This window comes from Arachis hypogaea, chromosome 15, assembly GCF_003086295.3.
Source record: "Arachis hypogaea cultivar Tifrunner chromosome 15, arahy.Tifrunner.gnm2.J5K5, whole genome shotgun sequence".
Classification (NCBI taxonomy): domain Eukaryota; kingdom Viridiplantae; phylum Streptophyta; class Magnoliopsida; order Fabales; family Fabaceae; genus Arachis; species Arachis hypogaea.
This window is the reverse complement of record NC_092050.1, coordinates 154,468,687-154,478,539: the sequence shown is the minus strand read 5'-3', so window position 1 is coordinate 154,478,539 and position 9,853 is coordinate 154,468,687.

Sequence of the window (9,853 nt, the reverse complement as noted above, 5' to 3'; positions counted from 1 at the left end):
AATTACATGTGAGAATATAAATCATAACAAAATTATTTATTTCTGGTGACATTATATACAATAAAATGGTTTAATGAAATGAAGTAGTTTGGTTTCCAAATCATTAGTTATAATAAAAATACTAATAATAATATTATTATTTGATTAAAAATCAAAGTACACAAGTAATGTTAGAGATGTTAATTAACATGAAATATTAGAGTTTAGATGAATAAGCTTTGTGGAATTTCAATTATATCTATAAAATATTATGTGCTTAGTTTTGAAGTTAGTCCAATTAAATCCCTTTTTATTATGATAATGTAAAAATAATTATTATTATTATTATTATAGTATAACACTACTTTATTATTATTATTATTATTATTATTATTATTATTATTATTATTATTATTATTATTATTATTAGTGTGAGATATTGTTTTACCCTATCATAATTATCCTAAAAGATAAATAATAGAATATAATTAATAGAAAATGTAAAATATTATTTATTTTTATATAAAATATGTTTATCAATTAGTTATTTAATTAGATATAAGATGTACACTAAAAAAAATAAAAAAAAAATGTATTCGTTTGTTTTTTTTTTTTTCTCAAACAAGCAAAGACAAATAATCAAATATGATTACCATCTCACATTTATAGAGAGAAGGGGATATAACTGTAATTGGTCTGTTAGAGGTTACTTCTTACTCATAACTCCTCTCATGGTAACTTACTCTCAACATACGTTGTTATGCTTCTTCCTCAATTCTTATTCAATCTTCCTTCTTTGATAGTTATGTGATTGTAGGAAGAATATAGAGTGATAGATGGAATTTGAGGAAGCTCATAAAAATCTTCGTGCCATAAGACTTTTGTATAGTCTTCTTCATAATAATACCGTACAATTACAACATCAATTTTCAGACGATGTAAGTGCTTCTTTCTCTATTCTTTTGTATGTCATAGTTATACGGTAGCATTGCCTTTTTTTTTTTTTTATTATTTGTGGTTTCTTATTCACCACTTTCAATTGTCACAAAAGTTGATATTCTTCTGTGCTAATTTCATTGTTATTTTATTTTTGCAGTTGATTGAGAGAGCTCGTGGTTTGTTAAAGAGTTTGCTAGATGTTGCTGTTGTAAGTGTTTTTCAGACACATTTAAAGGTGAAGTTAAGATAGACTGCATCACAAACTGCACCTTGACAGAGCAAGATTTTAATTTGTTAGTTTAATTTTGTGTTCTTCATGCTTATTTTTTTCAGATAATAACAACACAAGCAAATGTCTCAGAAACAACACTCGATCAAGGAAAAGATGTGACACCACATAAGGAGGAAGAATTACAGAAGAAGTTGATATCCGAGATAGAAGAAAAAGGTAGCATCTCTAATAATAGAGGGAAAAATAATCCAATACAAATTAGCTTATGTGAGAAAATTGATTTGGTTAGTGCAACAACAACCATGCCTATTGAGTATAGCAAAGAGAGTACTGGTGAAGACCATCATAATAATGGTGATGAGTCCTATAAAAACAAGAATATACCACTGCTGAGTACAATTGATGAGCTTCAATACAATCCTAGTGATACCGGACATGTTGAATCCTCAAATCAGAAGGACTTTTGTGATGATTTGCTTAGTGCAATGAAAAGAATTGAATCTCGTATGTTTGCTTTGCAACTCTGCTCAAATCTTGTAAGTTCCACAAAGAACAGTGCAGATAAGCAAAATATACCCCAGGTAACAAATCTAGATATGCCTCATGTTGATGCTGTGTATCCAAAGAGCAATGACATACCAAAGCAAATTAGTTCCCAACTGGTATTTAGAGAAGAGGAATCAAGAAGTCAGGGTAAGATTCAACCTCCAACACAAAAATTTCCCATGACTAATAGAGTTAACTCATTGAATCAAAATGATGTTACTAAGAAGCCATTAACTGGCCACAGAAATGGGGAAAATGTGGTAAGAAACAATCCAGTGACTCGGTCAGAAGCTGATCAAAATCATGAGAAAAAGAGTCTTGAACATTCTTATAGACATCTTCCAGTGAAATCCACAGCTTCCAGCATTGCAAGGAAACAGCCACAACCACATCAGATGGTGATAAGACCAACACTACTGGATCAAAGGTACAGTGGAATTAAGGTATTCTCTCATAAAAATAGAGAAGGGTCTGCATTACACAGAAAAGGATCCCATAAGGAAAGGGATGAACCACAAGATAAGGATGATGATGAAGTTGAGGAGTCTAGTTCAAATGACTATCAATCTTCTTCTAGCTGGACCTCACAAGAAGTAAGAAGTGCCAATGGTAGTGGTGGTAACAGTTCTGAGGACCACTCCTTGCAAGGTGAGACAGAAGTTTCCACATCAGGAACTATGGTTGATGCATCATATGAATATAGTTCAGAGGAGTGTGATAATAATTCTTATACATCTAATGATAATTATAACTCTTTGAATAGCTCTGATAGCCTCAAGTCTCATAGATACTACAACAAAATAAAACCTGAGAAAAAAGTTGGAGGACTAAGGAGGCTGAAGAACAAGTTGGGACTAATCTTTCACCACCACCACCATCATCATCACTATCACCATGATAATGATGATAATTATGATGATGATGGAAGCATTGACTCAAAGAGGAGGCAAAGACACTCTATGTGGAGTAACTTGCAGAATGTCTTCCACCATAAGAACAAGCATCATGGGATGATAACGAATGGAAGCGACGAGAAGCCAAGGAGAGGAAGTGCTGTTGCAAGAGTGACTCACAGGAACCAGGTTGGACAGTTTCACAGGCTTGTGGAAGGGCTCATGGGACACATACGGCATGCAAAGAAGCCGAAGAAACCTCACAAGGTTGCTGTGAAAGGTTCAAGGAATGCCCCACATGGACATAGAAAGAAGAATCCAAATTGGTGGAAAATGCTACAACAACACCGGGGAGTGAAGGTGAAGAATAGAGGTAGAGTTAGAAAGGAGTTCATAGGCCAAAAATCACCAAAGAAGCTTACTTAGTGTGAGTTTGGTTGCACATTTGGATTTTGAGTGTATGTAGAATTTGCAAATGGTGATACAAAATTTTGTTTTAGTGTATGTATATGCACTCATGGGATGGTTGATGAAAGCGGTTTCTGTCCCTTTTACTGGTTTCTTGAATTGAAGTTGGTCTTGTTGTATGTATGTGCAATGTAGTTCTGTATTTTGGCTACTAATGTTTTGGTAATTGAAGATTTGTAGTGGTTGGTTCTTGCTCTTGCTCTCTCACCTATGGTGCAATTTGTGTGATATGGAAAACACTGTTAGCAACACTATTACATGTATTATATGGTTAAGACTTAAGACCTTGAAAATTCATTTCATTTTTGTTTGTTCTAATACTAGTAATTGTAATCATTTATAAATTCATATTTAAGTACTATGAATATTATTCGAAGAGAAGTGGTAGTGCAGCAAGTTTTGTAATTTGTAACCATCAATTAGTTATCATTAGTATTTTTAATGGTGTGAAATTACATCTAATGATGTAAAATTGCTCACTATAATTAAGTGCGGACTAAATTTTAATAAAACTACTGGCCTCTTATTCAAATAATATTTATATTGCAAATATAACTCGGTTGAAAAAGAAAAGAACTTTATGAAGATATAATATTTTTGTTGTAAAATAAAAGATATATATATATAATAAAGATGTATAAGTAGAAGACTCTAGTATAAAATAATTAGCTCAATAATAATTTATATATATATAATAAAATTATATGTTGTATTGTGTATATATATACAAAGATAGAAAGAAGTATTAAAAATAAAGAGAGGGAGAATCGCATTTGTTTATTGTTACAATCTCAATATAATAAAGATGATTAATAATGCTATTAATATTATATGTAAAGAGTAATAGAAAATAGAATTTAAAATACTTATAAAATAAAAGAAGAGAAAGAATTGTAGTAGAAATATAAAGAGAAGAGTATTTGATTGCAACATAAAAGAGAAGTATTCGTAAGAAGAGAGAGAGAGGTGATTTGTCTACTACTTTTTTTCTGTACGAATACTTCATATCAAGTTCTTATTTATAGACAAACACATGGCATCATTTTCAAACATTATTTAATAAGATTCCCTTTGAAAACCTGAGACTTGTGGAAAATGGGAATCCACCTCAGGCAATCTTATCACAACACTCCCCCTTGGATGACCATTTAGGATTATTGCCTCGTTAAAACCTTACTAAAGAAAAATCCAGTGGGAAAAAAAAAACCTTAGTGAAGGAAAAAGAGTACAATATCCTTTAGTGATGGGGACTGCCTCATTAAAAACCTTGTCAAGAAAAATCCAATGGGAAAAAAAACCTGACCAAGGGAAAAAGAGTACAGTCTCTCCCTCTTGCCGACATCATTTAATGTCTCGAAATCGGCGCATTCCAATCTCATGTACCAATCTTTCAAAGGAGGATTTTGGGAGTGACTTTGTAAATAAATCTGCCAGATTGTCACTTGAACGGATCTGTTGGACATCAATTGTCCCTTGATTTTGAAGGTCATGAGTGAAGAAGAATTTGGGAGAAATATGCTTTGTTCTATCACCTTTGATGTATCCACCCTTAAGTTGAGCAATGCATGCTGCATTATCTTCAAACAGGACAGTTGGAGCTATCTTATGATCAATCAGTCCACATGATGATAGAATATATTGAATCAGACTCCTCAGCCAAAAACACTCGCGACTAGCTTCATGAATCGCCAGTATTTCAGCATGATTAGAGGATGTTGCAGCAATCGTCTGTTTCGTGGACCTCCAAAATATAGCTGTACCACCATATGTGAACAGGTATCCTGTTTGAGATCTCCCTTTATGTGGATCAGACAAGTATTCGGCATCTGCATAGCCAACTAGTTGTGACTTGGATCCATAGGGATAAAACAATCCCATATCAACCGTTCCATGAAGATATCGAAAAATTTGTTTGATTCCACTCCAATGTCTTCTGGTTGGAGAGGAACTATACCTTGCTAGTAAATTCACCGCGAATGATATGTCAGGTCGCGTATTATTAGCAAGATACATTAGCGCTCCAATAGCACTAAGATATGGTACTTCAGGACCAAGGATATCTTCATTTTCTTCTTTAGGACGAAATTGATCCTTTTTCATATCCAAGGATCTTACGATCATTGGTGTACTTAATGGATGTGACTTATCTATATAAAATCTTTTCAAGATCCTTTCTGTGTATGTTGTTTGATGAATAAAGATCCCACCTTTTATATGCTCGATCTGCAGGCCGAGACAAAACTTAGTCTTTCCAAGATCTTTCATCTCAAACTCTTCTTTTAGAGTTTTTATAATTGTTGGAATCTCTTCAGGAGTCCCAATAATATTTAAATCATCAACGTACACAGCAATTATAATGAATCCAGATACAGATTTCTTTATGAAAACACACGGGCAGATATCATCATTCTTGAATCCGTTTTTGGCCAGATACTCAGTAAGACGATTATACCACATTCGTCCAGATTGCTTTAGACCATATAAAGATCTTTGCAATTTGACTGAGTATAACCCTTGCGAATATTCATTGGATGGTTTGGATATCTTTAGTCCTTCAGGAACTTTCATATAGATATCCCGATCTAATGAGCCGTACAAATAGGCTGTTACCACATCCATTAAATGCATATGCAGTTTATGATATGCAGATAAACTGACCAAATAACGCAATGTTATCGCATCCACTACAGGGGAATACATTTCTTCATAATCTATGCCGGGCCTTTGTGAAAAACCTTGTGCCACAAGTCGGGCTTTATAGCGCACAACTTCATTTTTCTCATTTCGTTTTCTCACAAATACCCACTTATATCCAACAGGTTTTACATCTTCTGGTGTACGGACTACAGGTCCAAAGACTTCACGTTTTGCAAGTGAGTCTAATTCAGCCTTCATGGCTGCTTCCCATTTTGGCCAATCATTCCTTTGTCGACATTCTTCGACTGATCCTGGCTCAAGATCCTTACTTTCATGCATGATATTTAACGCCACATTATATGCAAATATTTCATTGACAATTGTCTTATTTCGGTCCCATTTCTCTCCTGTAAAGACATAATTTATCGAGATCTCGTCATTTTCACAAGTTTCAGGTACCTGAACGTCTTCTGGCGTTATATCAGAATTTTGGACAACTGCAGGTGTCTTTACTATGTCTTTTTCAACAGGAATCGTATTTACCTCTTTTCTCTTTCGAGAATTTTTATCTTTGGAACCGACAGACCTGCCACGCTTCTGCCGTGTATTTGCTTCAGTGGCAGTTTGTCCAACTGGGACATCAATTCGAATTGGGACATTTTCCGCCCTGCCACGCTTCTGGCGTGAATTCGCTTCAGTAGCTACTTGTCCTACTGGGACATCAATTCGAATTGGGGCATTTTCCGCTGGTATATAAGATTTGGTTATCCTCTTTGTATCGGAAAATGCATCAGGCAATTCATTTGCTATTCTTTGCAAATGTATAATCTTTTGAACTTCTAGTTCACATTGCGCTAATCGAGGATCTAAATGCATCAACGATGATGCATTCCAATTAAGTTTCTTTTCAGGAAACTTATTCTCTCCCCCTAATGTTAGAAATTTTGATTCATCAAAATGACAATCTGCAAACCGGGCTTTAAACACATCACCAGTTTGTATCTCAAGATACCTCACTATAGAGGGAGAATCATATCCAACATATATCCCCAATTTTCTTTGGGGTCCCATTTTGGTGCGATTAGGTGGCGCAATGGGAACATATATCGCACACCCAAATATTCTTAAATGGGAAACATTTGGCTGCTGGCCAAAAGCTAATTGCATAGGAGAGAACTGATGGTAACTCGTTGGCCTCAAACGAATAAGTGCTGCAGCATGTAAAACTGCATGCCCCCAAATCGAGGTTGGGAGATTTGTTCTCATAAGCAAGGGTCTAGCAATTAATTGGAGACGCTTAATAAGTGATTCTGCTAACCCATTTTGTGTGTGAACATAAGCTACTGGATGTTCAACACTTATTCCATTAGCCATACAATAAGCATCAAAAGCTTGGGAAGTAAATTCACCAGCATTATCAAGACGAATTGCTTTAATTGGATTTTCTGGAAATTGTGCTTTTAATCGAATAATTTGAGCCAGTAATCTCGCAAACGCCAGGTTGCGAGAAGATAATAAGCACACATGTGACCATCTTGAAGATGCGTCTATTAGGACCATAAAATATCTAAAAGATCCACATGGTGGATGAATAGGTCCACATATATCACCTTGAATCCTTTCTAGGAATTCAGGGGACTCAAATCCAATCTTTACTGGTGATGGCCTTAAAATTAACTTCCCTTGAGAACATGCAGCACAACAAAATTCACTAGATTTAAGAATCATCTGGTTCTTTAGTGAATGTCCATGAGAGTTTTCAATAATTCTCCTCATCATGGTTGTTCCCGGATGACCCAAACGGTCGTGCCAAGTTATGAATTCATTTGGGCTAGTAAACTTCTGGTTTACAGTGGCATGTGATTCAATTGCACTAATCTTAGTATAATACAACCCAGATGAAAGAGAGGGTAATTTTTCTAATATAATTTTCTTATTTGAATCATGAGTTGTAATACATAAATACTCATGATTTTCCTCATTCATAGTCTCAATATGATATCCATTTCGGCGAATATCTTTAAAGCTCAACAAGTTTCTTCGAGACTTGGTAGATAACTGTGCATTATTTATTATAATTTTGTTCCTCCAGGAAACAAAATTATAGCTCTTCCAGAGCCTTCTATCACATTGCCTGAGCCAATAATAGTGTTAACATATTCCTCTTTTGGCACAAGATGGGTAAAATATATATCACTTTTGAGAATAGTGTGCGAACTTGCACTATCCGCAAGGCATACATCTTCATTACATATCCTTGCCATTCTCTTCAAAAACAAATAATAATTAAATGAGTAGTATGCACAGTTAAATTGAATACTTGATCAGAATTATTTTTCTAAGAAACACTGTACATAAAATAATGTCATATACTGAAATTTTATTTTAAAATTTGACACAATTAATAATTTCAAAATTCATAAATATTAATATTTCATTATTTATGTACATCACATTTGAAACTTAAATACATAGAAAATACAACTTAACAATAAGTTCTTTACATTATTTATTTACATATATACTTCACCATCCCACATATTAAACTATTCCATCATTGATCAAATGACCAATATTTCCTTCAGGATCCTCAAAGAAATCAGATACATCATAATGAGTGGTGGAGTTCTCAGCATCATTTGAAACAAAATTTGTTTCCTTTTCTTTGTCGTTCTTTTTCAAAGATGCCTGGTAAAGATCGACTAGGTGCCTTGGGGTACGACAGGTACGTGACCAATGGCCCTTTCCACCACAGCGGAAACACTTCTCCTCGGTTGATTTATTCTGCCCGATATTCCTTTCTTTGTCCCACTTCTGGTGAGATCCTCTCTTTTGAATATAATTCTTTTTCCTTCCATAATTTTTCTTGTTATTAAAAGCTTGCCATTTACCTCTTCTGGGGTAATGATTTGCCGCATTTACTTCAGGAAATGGGGCGGCGCCAGCTGGGCGCGCTTCATGATTTTTTAATAACAACTCATTGTTGCGTTCGGCAACAAGAAGGCAAGAAATTAACTCAGAATATTTTTTAAACCCTTTCTCTCGATACTGCTGCTGCAGGAGCACATTCGAGGCATGGAAGGTTGAGAAAGTTTTCTCCAACATATCATGATCAGTTATTTTTTTCCCACACAATTTCATTCGTGAGGTGATTCGAAACATTGCAGAATTATATTCGTTTATAGATTTAAAATCTTGTAAACGCAAATGCGTCCATTCATACCGGGCTTGAGGAAGTATCACCGTTTTCTGATGATTGTACCTTTCTTCAAGGTCTTTCCAAAGATCTGCAGGATCTTTTAATGTGAGATATTCATTTTTCAATCCCTCGTCAAGGTGACGACGGAGAAAAATCATGGCTTTAGCTTTATCCTTCTGGGATGCATTATTTTCAGCCTTAATGGTATCTCCAAGATCCATTGAATCAAGATGGATTTCAGCATCTAATATCCATGATAAATAATTGTTTCCAGATATATCAAGAGCATTGAATTCAATATGAGAGAGTTTCGACATAATGAAAATTTGTTACCTGAGTCTTCCTAAAAATTTGATCAGAGTCTCGTGCTGATAACGTGTTGTAAAATAAAAGATATATATATATATATATATATATATATATATATATATATATATATATATATAATAAAGATGTATATGTAGAAGACTCTAGTATAAAATAATTAGCTCAATAATAATTTATATATATATAATAAAATTATATGTTGTATTGTGTATATATATACAAAGATAGAAAGAAGTATTAAAAATAAAGAGAGGGAGAATCGCATTTGTTTATTGTTACAATCTCAATATAATAAAGATGATTAATAATGCTATTAATATTATATGTAAAGAGTAATAGAAAATAGAATTTAAAATACTTATAAAATAAAAGAAGAGAAAGAATTGTAGTAGAAATATAAAGAGAAGAGTATTTGATTACAACATAAAAGAGAAGTATTCGTAAGAAGAGAAAGAGAGGTGATTTGTCTACTATTTTTTTTCTGTACGAATACTTCATATCAAGTTCTTATTTATAGGCAAACACATGGCATCATTTTCAAACATTATTTAATAAGATTCCCTTTGAAAACCTGAGACTTGTGGAAAATGGGAATCCACCTCAGGCAATCTTATCACAACAATTTTAACCAAA